Genomic DNA, 13,429 nt, shown 5'->3' with positions numbered 1-13,429 from the left:
TTACTTCTTCTTTTCCAATTTGTATTGCTTTTATTTCTTTCTCTTCTCTGATTGCCGTGGATAGGACTTCCAAAACTATGTTGAATAATAGTGTGAGAGTGGACATCCTTGTCTTGTTCCTGATCTGAGAGGAAATGCTTTCAGTTTTTCACCATTGAGAATGATGTTTGCTGTGGGTTTGTCATATATGGCCTTTATTATGTTGAGGTAGGTTCCCTCTATGCCCACTTTCTGGAGAGTTTTTATCATAAATGGGTGTTGAATTTTGTCAAAAGCTTTTTCTGCATCTATTGAGATGATCATATGGGTTTTATTCTTCAATTTGTTAATATGGTTTATCACATTGATTGATTTACATATATTGAAGAACCCTCGCATCCCTGGGATAAATCCCACTTGATCATGGTGTATGATCCTTTTAATGTGTTGTTGGATTCTGTTTGCTAGTATTTTGTTGAGGATTTTTGCATCTATATTCATCAGTGATATTGGTCTGTAATTTTCTTTTTTGTAGTATCTTTGTCTGGTTTTGGTATCAGGGTGATGGTGGCCTCATAGAATGAGTTTGGGAGTGTTCCTTCCTCCGCAAGTTTTTGGAAGAGTTTGAGAAGGATGGGTGTTAGCTCTTCTCTGAATGTCTGATAGAATTCACCTGTGAACACATCTGGTCCTGGACTTTTGTTTGTTGGAAGATTTTTTTTTTTTTTTTTTGGAAGATTTTTAATCACAGTTACAATTTCATTATTTGTGATTGGTCTGTTCTTATTTTCTATTTCTTCCTGGTTCAGTCTTGGAAGGTTATACCTTTCTAAGAATTTGTCCATTTCTTCCAGGTTGTCCATTTTATTGGCCTAGAGTTGCTTGTAGTAGTCTCTTAGGATGCTTTATATTTCTGCAGTGTCTGTTGTTACTTCTCCATTTTCATTTCTAATTTTAATGATTTGAGTCCTCTCCCTCTTTTTCTTGATGGGTCTGGCTAATGGTTTATCAATTTTGTTTATCTTCTCAAAGAACCAGCTTTTAGTTTTATTGATCTTTGCTATAGTTTGCTTTGTTTCTATTTCATTTATTTCTTCTCTGGTCTTTATGATTTCCCTCCTTCTGCTAAATTTGGGTTTTGTTTGTTCTTCTTTCTCTATTTCCTTTAGGTGTAAGGTTAGATTATTTATTTGAGATTTTTCTTGTTTCTTGAAGTAGGCTTGTATAGCTATAAACTTCCCTCTTAAAATTGCTTTTGCTGCATCCCGTAGGTTTTTGCTCATCGTTTTTTCATTGTCATTTAGTCTAGGTATTTTTTGATTTCCTCTTTGATTTCTTCAGTGATCAATTGGTTATTTAGTAACATATTGTTTAGTTGCCATGTGTTTGTGTCTTTTACATTTTTTCCCTGTAATTCATTTCTAATCTCATAGCATTGTGGTCAGAAAAGATGCTTGATATGATTTCAGTTTTCTTAAATTTACCGTGTCTTGATTTGTGACCCAAGATATGATCTATCCTGGAAAATATTCTGTGCGCACTTGAGAAGAAAGTGTAATCTGCTGTTTCTAGGTGGAATGTCCTATAAATATCAATTAAATCTATCTGGTCTATTTTGTCATTTAAAGTTTGTGTTTTCTTATTTATTTTCATTTTGGATGATCTGTCCATTGGTGTAAATGAGGTGTTAAAGTTCCCCAGTATTATTGTGTTACTGTCAGTTTCCTCTTTTAAAGCTGTTAGCAGTTGCCTTATGTGCTGAGGTGCTTCTATGTTGGGTGCATATATATTTATAATTGTTATATCTTTTTCTTGGATTGATCCCTTGATCATTATGGAGTGTCCTTCCTTATCTCTTGTAATATTCTTTATTTTAAGTCTATTTTATCTGATATGAGTATTGCTACTTCAGCTTTCTTTTGATTTCCATTTGCATGGAATATCTTTTTCCATCCCCTCACTTTCAGTCTGTATGTGTCCCTAGGTCTGAAGTGGGTCTCTTGTAGACAGCATATATATGGGTCTTGTTTCTGTATCCATTCAGCAAGCCTGTGTCTTTTGGTTGGAGCATTTAATCCATTCACATTTAAGGTAATTACCGATATGTATGTTACTATGACCATTTTCTGAATTGTTTTGGGTTTGTTTTTGTAGGTCCTTTTCTTCTCTTGTGTTTCCCACTTAGAGAAGTTCCTTTAGCATTTGCTGTAGAGCTGGTTTGGTAGTGATGAATTCTCTCAGCTTTTGCTTGTCTATGTAGCTTTTGATTTCTCCACTGAATCTGAATGAGATCCTTGCCTGGTAGAGTAATCTAGGTTGTAGGTTCTTCCTTTTCATCACTTTAATTATATCATGCCACTCCCTTCTGGTTTGTAGAGTTTCCACTGAGAGATCTGCTGTTAACCTTATGGGTGTTCCCTTGTATGTTATTTGTTGTTTTTCCCTTGCTGCTTTCAATAATTTTTCTTTGTCTTTCACTTTTGCCAGTTTGATTACTATGTGTCTCGATGTGTTTCTCCTTGGGTTTATCCTGTATGGGACTCTCTGTGCTTCCTGGACTTGGGTGGCTATTTCCTTTCCCGTGTTAGGGAAGTTTTCGACTATAATCTCTTCAAATATTTTCTCGGGTCCTTTGTCTCTCTCTTCACCTTCTAGGACCCTTATAATGTGATTGTTGGTGTGTTTAATGTTGTCCCAGTGGTCTCTTAGGCTGTCTTCATTTCTTTTCATTTTTTTTTTTCTTTATTCTGTTCCACAGCAGTGAATTCCACCATTCTGCCTTCCAGGTCACTTATCCGTTCTTCTGCCTCAGTTATTCTGCTATTGATTCCTTGTAGTGTAGTTTTCATTTCAGTTATTGTATTGTTCACCTCTGTTTGTTTGTTCTTTAATTCTTCTAGGTCTTTATTAAACATTTCTTGCATCTTCTAGATCTTTGCCTCTATTCTTTTTCCGAGGTCCTGGATCATCCTCACTATCATTATTCTGAATTCTTTTTCTGGAAGGTTGACTATCTTAGTTGTTGACTTCATTTAGTTGTTTTTCTGGGGTTTTATCTTGTACCTTCATCTGCTACATAGCCCTCTGCCTTTTCATCTTGTCTATCTCTGTGGTTTTTGCTCCACTGGCTGCAGTATTGTAGTTCTTCTTGCTTCTGCTGTCTGCCCTCTAGTGGATGAGGCTATCTCAGAGGCTTGTGCAAGTTTCCTAATGGGAGGGACTGGTGGTGGGTAGAGCTGACTGTTGCTCAGGTGGGCAGAGCTCAGTAGAACTTTAATCCACTTGACTGTTGATGGGTGGGGCTGGGTTCCCTCCCTGTTGCTTGTTTGGCCTGAGGCAAGCCAACACTGGAGCCTACCTGGGCTCTTTGGTGGGCTAATGGTGGACCCTGGGAGAACTCACTCCAAGGAGTACGTCCCAGAACTTCTGCTGCCAGTGTTCTTGTTCCCACAGTTAGCCACAGCCACCACCCAACTCTGCAGGAGACCCTCCCACACTAGCTGTTGGGTCTGGTTCAGTCTCCCCTGGGGTCACTGCTCCTTCCCCTGGGTCCTGATGGACACAGTACTTTGTGTGTGCCCTCCAAGCGTGGAGTCTCTGTTTCCCCCAGTCTTTTTGAAGTCCTGCAGTCAAATCCCACTCGCCTTCAAAGTCTGATTCTCTAGGAATTCCTCCTCCTGTTGCCAGACCCCAGGTTGGGAATCTGACATGGGGTTCAGAACCTTCACTCCAGTGGGTGGAATTCTGTGGTATAAGTGTTCTCCGGTTTGTGAGTCACCCACCCAGCAGTTATAGGATTTGATTTTATTGTGATTGCGCCCCTCCTACCATCTCATTGTGACCTCTCCTTTGTCTTTGGATGTGGCGTATCTTTTTTGGTGAGTTCCAATGTCTTCCTGTCGATGATTGTCCACCAGCTAGTTGTGTTTCTGGTGTTCTCACAAGAGGGAGTGAGAGCACGTCCTTCTTCTCTGCCATCTTGGTTCCTGTCATTTCTTTTTCTAAGCACTCCCAAATTAAACAGCTGATGCTGAGTTCTGCTATCTAGTCTCATGCCCATTTTTAAAATACCTTCTCATCCCCTATAATACAACCTTCAAATTGACAAACTTCCCAATTTCTATAAAGTGATTCCGTCATTATCCTTGCCATAATTGATCCTTCCTTCTCCCTATCTCTTATGCAGCCCCCATATATAAATATTAAACAGATTCTCTCCTATATTCCTTTGCAAAATCTGAAATTCCACCCCACTCTCTCCAAGCCTTTTGCCATTACCCCAGTGATGGGTTGGAACTTAAATAAGCTCATTTTCTACCTCTAATAGAAGTAGAAAATTTTTCTGGTAGAAAATCTTAACAGGATGAGAGCTACAAAAACATGAAGCTCAACCTTCATACTTTACAGATAAGGAAAAGGAAGGCCAACCCTGTCAACTACCTGGGCTACCATGGCCCTAGATGGCAAGTGCTGACCATAGTGCAAGAACTAGAGCTGAATCTCCAGCATGGCACTCTATAATCTATGGGAAATGTGACCTGTTAATGCCAGCCAAGGGGCAATGAAGAACTAAGAGGGTACTAAAAGAAGAGCATCGAGAGAGATGAGTGAAAGACACCGAAGACACACATTCTGTTGACTTCCCAATTTTGCTTCATGCTGGCCCCGAAGAGGGCTATTTCCTGAATGTGTCCTTGAAGCCAATAATGAGAGCATTCTCATTGCTCATGTGTACATGCAGTTGTCACTACTGGTCTGCCTCCTGGGAAGGCCGGATGCTATCACTGCACTGATGTGATTTTCACCTACATAATGCACATAAACTTTTCATTAAATTATAAGTTTAAGAAACATATACCATTGTGACACGAAAGTCAGGCTTATGTCTTTTTTTATGGAAGTGTAGTTGATTTACAATATTGTGTTAGTTTCAGGTGTACAGCAAAGTAATTCCATTTTATATATATTATATATATATATATATTTCAGATTATTTTTCATTGTAGCTTATTACAAGATCATGAATATAGTTCCCTGTGCTATATAGTAAATCCTTGTTGCTTATCTATTTTATGTATAGTAGTATGTATCTGTTAATCTCCCATACTCCTATTTTATAACTCCCCCACTCCCTTTCCCCTTTGGTAACCGTAAGTTTGTTTTCTATGTCTCTGAGTCTGTTTCTGTTTAATACATACATTCATTTGTATTACTTTTTAGATTCCACATATAAGTGATATCATATATTTGTCTTTGTCTGACTTACTTCATGTAGTATAATATTATCTAGGTCCATCCATGTTGCTACAAATGGCAATATTTCATTCCTTTTTATAATGCTGAGTAATACTCTATTATATATATATATTTGATCCTTCAAATATATATATTTATATACACACACACACACACACATATATATACCACTTCTTCTCGAGCCTATTGACATTTGGGTTGGTTCCATGTCTTGGCTATTGTACATAGTGCTGCTATGAACAGAGGGATGTGTGTATCTTTTCGAATTAGAGTTTTCATTGTTTCAAGATGTATGCCCAGGAGTGGGGTTGCTGGGTCATGTGGTAGTTCTATTTTTAGTTTTCTAAGGAATCTGCATACTGTCTTCCATAGTGGCTGCACCAATTTACATTCCCACCAACAGTGTAGGAGGGTTCCCTTTTTTCCACACCCTCTCCAGCATTTATTATTTGTAGACATTTTTTTTTTTTGTGGTACGTGGGCCTCTCACTTTTGTGGCCTCTCCCGTTGTGGAGCACAGGCTCCGGACACACAGGCTCAGCGGCCATGGCTCACGGGCTCAGCCGCTCTGCGGCATGTGGGATCCTCCCGGACCGGGACATGAACCCGTGTCCCCTGCATCGGCAGGCGGACTCTCAACCACTGCACCACCAGGGAAGCCCTAGACTTTTTTTTCATAAAGCTTTTTTTTTTTTTTTTTGGCTGAGTTGGGTCTTCGTTGCTGCATGCGGGCTTTCTCTAGTTGCAGTGAGCAGGGGCTACTCTTCATTGCGGTGCACAGGCTTCTTATTGTGGTGGCTTCTCTTGTTGTGGAGCACAGGCTCTAGGCACGTGGGCTTCAGTAATTGCAATGCGTGGGCTCAGTAGTTGTGGCTCAAGGACTCTAAGCACAGGCTCAGTAGTTGTGGCGCACGGGCTTAGTTGCTCTGCAGCATGTGGGATCTTCCTGGACCAGGGCTTGAACCCGTGTCCCCTGTATTGGCAGGCAGATTCTTAACCACTGTGCCACCAGTGATGTCCCTATATGTAGACTTTGATGACAGCCATTCTGACTGGTGTGAGGTGATACCTAATTGTGGTTTTGATTTGCTTTTCTCTGATAATTAGTGATGTTGAGCATTTTTTCATGTGCCTGTTGGTCATCTGTATGTTTTCTTTGGAGAAATGTCTATTTAGGTTTTCTGCCCATTTTTTGATTGGGTGGTTTGCTTTTTTGATATTGAGTTGTATGAGCTGCTTGTATATTTTAGATATTAACCCCTTGTTGGTTGCATCATTTGCAAATATTTTCTCCCATTCAACAGATTGTCTTTTTGTTTTGTTGATGGTTTCCTTTGCTGTGCAAAAGTTTTTAAGTTTGATTAGGTCCCATTTGTTCATTTTTGCTTTTATTTCTTTTGCCTTCAGAAACTGATTTAAGAAAATATTGCCGCAACTTATGTCCAAGAATGTTTTGCCTGTGTTCTCTTCTGTTTTATGGTGTCATGTCTTATATTTAGATCATTTAACAATTTTGAGTTTATTTTTGTATATGGTGTGAGGGACTCTTGTATTTCATTGATTTATATGTAGCTGTCTAGCTTTCCCAGCACCAGTTGTTGACGAGACTATATTTACTCCATTGTATACTCTAAGTAGATTAATTGACTGTATGTGTGTGGTTTATTTCTGGGCTCTATAGGTCTGTTCCATTGACTCATATATCTCATTTTTTGCCAATACCATGATGTTCTGATTACTGTAGCTTTGTAGTATTGTCTAAAGTCTGGAAGGGTTGTGCTTCCAGCTTTGTTCTTTTTCCTCAGGATTGCTTTAGCAATTCTAAGTCTTTTGTGGTTCCATATAAATTTTAGGATTATTTGTTCTAGTTTTGTGAAAAATGTCATGAGTATTTCTTTTTTTTTTTTTTTGCGGTATGCGGGCCTCTCACTGTTGTGGCCTCTCCCATTGCGGGGCACAGGCTCCGGACGCTCAGGCTCAGCGGCCATAGCTCGTGGGCCTAGCCGCTCCGCAGCATGTGGGATCTTCCCAGACCAGGGCACGAACCCATGTCCCCTGCATCGGCAGGCGGGCTCTCAACCACTGCGCCACCAGGGAAGCCCCTGTCATGAGTATTTTGATAGGGGTTGCATTAAATTTATAGATTGCTTCAGGCAGTATGACCAATTTGATAATATTAATTTTTCTAATCCAAGAGCATAGGATATCTTTCCATTTCTTTGAATCATCTTCAATTTCTTTTGTTACTGTTTTATAGTTTTTAGCAAATAGTTCTTCCACCTTCTTGGTTAAGCTTATTCCTAGTTACTTTTTTTGGATACAATTTTAAATGGAATTTTTTTTTACTTTCTTCTTCTGATAATTCATTGTAGTGTAAAGAAATGCAACAGATTTCTGTATATTTATCTTGTGTTCTGCTACCTTGCTGAATTCATGTATTAGGTCTAATACTTTTTGTGTGGAGACTTTAGATTTCTCTATATAGAGTATCTTGTCATCTGCAAATGGTGACAGTTTTACCTCTTCCCTTCCAATTTGGATACCTTTTATTTCTTTTTCTTACTTGATTGCTGTGGCTACAGCTTCCAATATGATGTTGAATAGCAGTGGAGAGGGCGGGCATCCTTGTCTTGCTCCTGAATTTAGCAGGAAGGCCTTCAGCTTTTCACCATTGAGTATTAGGTTGGCTGTGGGTTTGTCATAAATGCCTTTATTATGTTGAGATATGTTCTCTCTATACCCATTTTGGTGAGAGTTTTTATCATGAATGGATGTTGACTTTGGTCAAATGCTTTTTCTGTGTCTCTTGAGATTATCATGTGTTTTTTGCCTTTCCTTTTCTTAATGTGGTATATCACATTGATTTATTTGTGTATGTTGAACCATCCTTATGACCCTGGGATAAATCCAACTTGATCATGATGTAGGTCTTTTTATGTATTGTTGGGTTCTGTTTCCTAATATTTTCTTGAGGATTTTTGCATCTATATTCATCAAAGATATTGGCCTGTAACTTTCTTTTCTGGTAGTGTCTTTGTCTGGTTTGGTATCAGGGTGATGGCTTCACAGAATGAATTTGAGAGGGTTCCTTCCTCTTCGGTATTTTTTTTTTTTTTTTGAATAGTTTGAGAAGGATAGGTATAGGTTCTTTGTATGTTTGGTAGAATTCCTCAGTGAAGCCATCTGGTTCTGGATTTTTGTTTGCAGGGAGTTTATTATTATTATTATTGCAGATTCTGTTTTACATCTAGTGATCAGTCTGCTCAAATCATCTGTTTCTTCTTGACTCAGTTTTGGCAGGCCATTTCTAAAAACTTGTCCATTTCTAGGTTTCCAATTTATTGGCATATAATTGTTCATAGTATTCTCTTATGATTTTTTGTACTTCTGCAGTATCCATTGTTATTTCTCCACTTTCATTTCTTATTTTGTTTATTTGGGTCCTCTTTCTTTTCTTCTTGGTGAGCCTGGCTAGAGGTTTGTCGATTTTGTTTCTCTTTTCCAAAAAACAGCTCTTGGTTTCATTGATGCTTTCAGTTGCTATTCTGTTCTCTACTTAATTTATTTTCCCTCTGATCTTTATTATTTCCTTCCTTATGCTGACTTTGAGTTTTGTTCTTCTTTTTCTGATTTTTTTAAGTGGTAGGTTAGGTTCTTTGAGATTTTTCTTGTTCCTTGAGGAAGGCCTGTATTACTATGAACTTCCCTTTTAGAACTGCTTTTGCTGCATCCCATAGTTTTTGTAAAGTTGTGTTTTCATTGTCAATTGTCTTGAAGTATTTTCTGATTTCATTATTGACCCATTGGTTTGTTATAGCATCTTGTTTAGTCTCCATGTGTTCTTTTCCCATTTTTCTTTTTGTGGTTGATTTCTAGTTTCATACCATTGTGGTTAGAAAATATACTTGAAATAATTTCTAGCCTCTTAAATTTGTTGAGGCTTGTTTTGTGACTTAATATGTGGTCTATCCTAGAGAATGTTCCATGCACACTTGGAAGGAATGTGTATTCTGGGTGTTTTGGATGTAGGGTCCTGTAGATATCAAATAAGTTCACCTTGTCTATTGTATCATTTAAGACCTCTGTTGCCTTATTGGTTTTCTGTCTAGAATATCTGTCCATTAATGTCAGTGGGGTTTTAAAGACTCCTACTGTTGTATTCCTGTCAAGTTCTCCCTCTCTGTCTGTTAGTATTTGTTTTATATCTTTCAGTGTTCCTATATTGAGTGCATGCACATTAATGAGTGTAATATCCTCTTCTTGTATTGGTCCCTTTTTCATAATATAATGTACTTCTTTGTCCCTCCTTATGGACTTTGTTTTAAAGTCTATTTTGTCTGATATATGAGTATTGCTATCCCTGCTTTCTTGTCATTTCCATTTGCATGAAATATCTTTTTCCACCTTCTCACTTTCTGTGTGTGTCTTTCACCTTGAAGTGAGTCTCTTGTAAGTGACATATTGTAGGTTCTTGTTTTCTTATCCAATCTGCTGCTCTGTGTCTTTTGATCAGAGCATTTGTTCCATTGACATTTAAAGTAATTATTGATAGGTATGTACTTATTGCCATTTTAAACCTTGTTTTCCTGTCAGTATTGTAGTTCTTTGTTTCTTCTTTTTGTTTTTCCTTTTGTGCTTTGATGGTTCTTTTGTATTATGCTTGAGTTCCTTTCTTTTTGGTATTTGTGAACCTATGGTATGTTCTTGATCTGTGGTTACCCTGGTTTTCAAGTATGTTGACCCCTAACTATATCTATTTGCTTTAAACTGATAGTCATACAAGCTTGAACACACTCTAAACAATCCACATTTTTATAGTTCACTCCTCCACATTCTTTGATTTTGATGTCCTATTTTACATCTTATCCTTTTGCTGCTAATTGTTGTCATAATCACTTTCACAAAAAATTTTTGTTTTTTCTTCTATGTACTGGCTTAAGTGATCTTCAATCCTTTTATGTATTTGCCTTTTCTATTGTGACTGTCTCTTTCCTATAGATTCTTGTTTCTTTTCTGTTTAGAGAAGACCTTTCAATGTATCTTCTAGGATAGGTTTAGTATTGCTGAATTCTTTTGGGTTTCGCTTGTGTGAGAAATTCTTTATCTCTCCTTCTATTCTAAATGATAATCTTGCTGGGTAGAGTTGCAGGTTTTCCCTTTCAGGACTTTGAATATATCATGCCACTCCCTCCTGACCTGCAAAGTTTCTGCAGAGAAATCAGCTGATAGCCTTATGGGGGTTCTCACGTAACTGACTCTTTGTTTTCTCTTGCTTTTAGAATCCTCTCTTTATCTTTAACTTTTGCCTTTTTAATTATGATATGTGTTGATGTGGATCTGTTTGAGTTCATCTTGTTTGGGATCCTCTGTGCTTCTTGTACTTGGATATCTGTTTCCTTTAGGTTTGGGAAGTTTTCAGCAATAATTTCTCCAAATACACTTTCAATCCCCTTTTCTCTCTCTTTTCCTTTTGGAACCCAGCTTATGCATAGTTTGGCATGCTTTATATTATCCTATAGATTTTGTATGCTGCTTTCATTTTTTTCATTTGTCTTTCTGTCTGCTCTTCTGATTGAGTGATTTCCATTAGTATGTCCTCCAGATCACATATTCATTCTTCTGTGTTATTTAGTCTATTCATTGCTTCTAGATTGGTTTTTATCTCACTAACTAAGTTGTCTAATTTTGATTTGATATTTTCTAGTTTCTTACTACAGTGATCTGCATTTCTATCAATCTTTTCATTCCTTTAGCATTTTTATCACCTCCTTTTTGAACTCAGGGTATAGTAGACTGGTGAGGTCTGTTTCATTATTTGTTCTTTCAGGGGATTTCTTTTATTTTAATTTGGAGTAGTTTCTCTGCTTTTTCATTTTACTTAACTTTCTCTGTCTCTATGAATTTAGGAGAAACAGTTATCTACTGTGGTCTTGAAGGGATATTTTTATTTGGAAGCATCCCTGTGTAGACTGTGAATCCAATATTCTGGTGCAAGGGCTGGTTTCAGTATGGGTACCAGCCACATCTTTCCTCAGAGTGTGCTAGTTGTTATCCCCTTGATAGGGGAGTAACTGGTGTGGTGTCCAGAGCCTGTGCTCTGGGTAGGACCTCCTCCTTGCTCTGTGGCTGTTACAGCCCTGTCAGCGGTGGTGTCTGCTCCCCAGTTGTCAGAGTAAAAGCCCTGAGGGTCAGGTTCACTCAGTCTCCTTTGACCTTGAGTGCGTGACCTGCTCCAAAGGAGGTGACTGCTGAAGCAACTGAGGCCCGTGTCGTTACAGCGAATCTATGCACTACCCATGCAGACATCTGCAGTTCTGTCTAGAAGCAGCCAAATGTCACATCTCTTTTCCTGTTGTGTTCATCCCAGACCTAGTGCTAGGCTGTGGTGTGGAATGGGCTGGTGCTGGGGGCTGAGGCTTTGTGGCTGCAGGAATCAAGGTGGTTGTGCTGCTGCCTGAGAACTAGGCTGCCTCTGTGCCAGACCTCTCCCAGGACCTGTCCGTGCCAGATGCTGCTCCAAGTTGCGGTGTGGGGTGGGCAGAGCCAGTGAACTCCCTTTGGGAAACCAACCACTGCATACTTCTACCCAGGGGCTCTCCATCTGAGACTCAGCACTCCCTGAGCACCTCTGTGGCATCACCCTTTGCAGGCGCTGACAAAATCTGCCACAGCCGGACTCACCCCTGCCATGCAAGCAGTGACAAAGAGCTCTGCAGTCTGGCCCAGACTATACCCCAGGCCCTCCGAGCTATCTCCACTAAGCTAGATTGAGTCCTCTCCCAGGGTCTGTCTGTCAGAGATTCAGCGCTTAGCCATTGCATGTATTTGTAGCCCTGCCCAATGCACACCTGATATTGGGTAGTGTGGCAAGCCAGCTGCCAGTCTCTCTCTGTCCTGATTGTCAGCAAGCCAGCACACACGCACTCCTCACAAGTAGAGTCTGGGCTTCTCCAGCCCCTCTATCTGTCCCAGCAGATTTCCCGGCAGGCAAGGGGGCTCCTCAGGGTCTGCCCACGTAGACCTTTTCTCCTTTATAGATCCCTCCCAGGGACACCAGTCCTGTCCTGATTCCTTTTTTCCCATCCTACTCAGTTATGTGGAGATCTTTCTTGCAGCTTTGGTTATATAGGAGATCTTCTGCCAGTCTCCAGCTGGTTTCCTGTGAGAAATGTTCCACATGTAGATGTATTTTTGATGTGTTTGTGGGGGAAGGTGAGCTCCACATTCTCCCCTCCGCCATCTTGATCCCCCTCCAGGCTTATCTCTTTCTTTAAGGAAAACCATACTCTAAAACCTAGCTATGATGAAGGGGTTAAAGTAAACTTGGAATGCATCATAAAGAGCAGCGGACTTCTCTGTAAAATCTATTTCAGAGAATTCCTATCCTATTCAGGATAACATGATCATCCAGACCCTCGCAAACTCTGTGCTTAGTAGGATGGAGTATGGTCTGCTATCAACACTGCTTCCCAACAACTTAGTGATGCTGTTAAGGAAACTTCTTAAACAGGTTCTATGGCTGGCAGAGAGAATTTATCACCGTGGCATTGCTGAGAAAGTCATCTGGAGTGTACAGAAAACAAATTGTTCTTTGCCTTGATTCTAAGACCTTAATATTCAAATTATAAGTGATTGAAGATACTTTCTGAGTAGTTTAGAGTGTCATAGGAAAGATATAAATTTTATTCAAGTTTATTGTGAGAATCTTTGTTGTGAAGCCATTCATATTTTTCCTTCTGGTTATCTCAACTGAGATATAATACTCAGGAAATTAAGGTCATAAGGTTAAGTGCCTATGTGGTCTTGTCCCGGGGACCAGATCTACTGAGCTTTTCCTAACATTCTTATACCAGATAATTAAGATTAAAATGAGTATCAAGGACATCCTTGAAGGGAGCATAAATGTGTTTTAAATGAGCAAATTGCATTCATAGAAAGATGGAGGTAATACTGAAGTGTGGTTCAGGTTGGAGAGTGAGACCATGGGAGGACAGACTCATTCCTGCATCTTGGTGACTGCAGAGGTTTAAGAGCTCCTAGTTTACCAATAAGGCTAAGGTCTTAACACAAGATGAGGGCTGCCTCCTTGAGTCATTTACCAGTTGCCACTTCAGAGGGAAGCATCTGCTTTCCAGACACAGACATGGGTTAAGACCAGTGTTAGGGACACAGCCACAGGCTGTACCAGAAACAG

General features: G+C 39.4%; 1 protein-coding gene across 1 annotated transcript in view; it reads left to right on the top strand.

Moving 5' to 3' along the window:
• FAM227B (family with sequence similarity 227 member B) overlaps positions 1–13,429 on the top strand; it is a 247,538-nt gene that overhangs the window by 227,166 nt on the left and 6,943 nt on the right. The gene's annotated exons all lie outside the window — the stretch shown is intronic.

The sequence above is a fragment of the Phocoena phocoena genome, chromosome 2 (assembly GCF_963924675.1).
Source record: "Phocoena phocoena chromosome 2, mPhoPho1.1, whole genome shotgun sequence".
In the NCBI taxonomy this organism is placed as follows: domain Eukaryota; kingdom Metazoa; phylum Chordata; class Mammalia; order Artiodactyla; family Phocoenidae; genus Phocoena; species Phocoena phocoena.
This window is presented reverse-complemented; position numbering and strand designations above follow the sequence as displayed.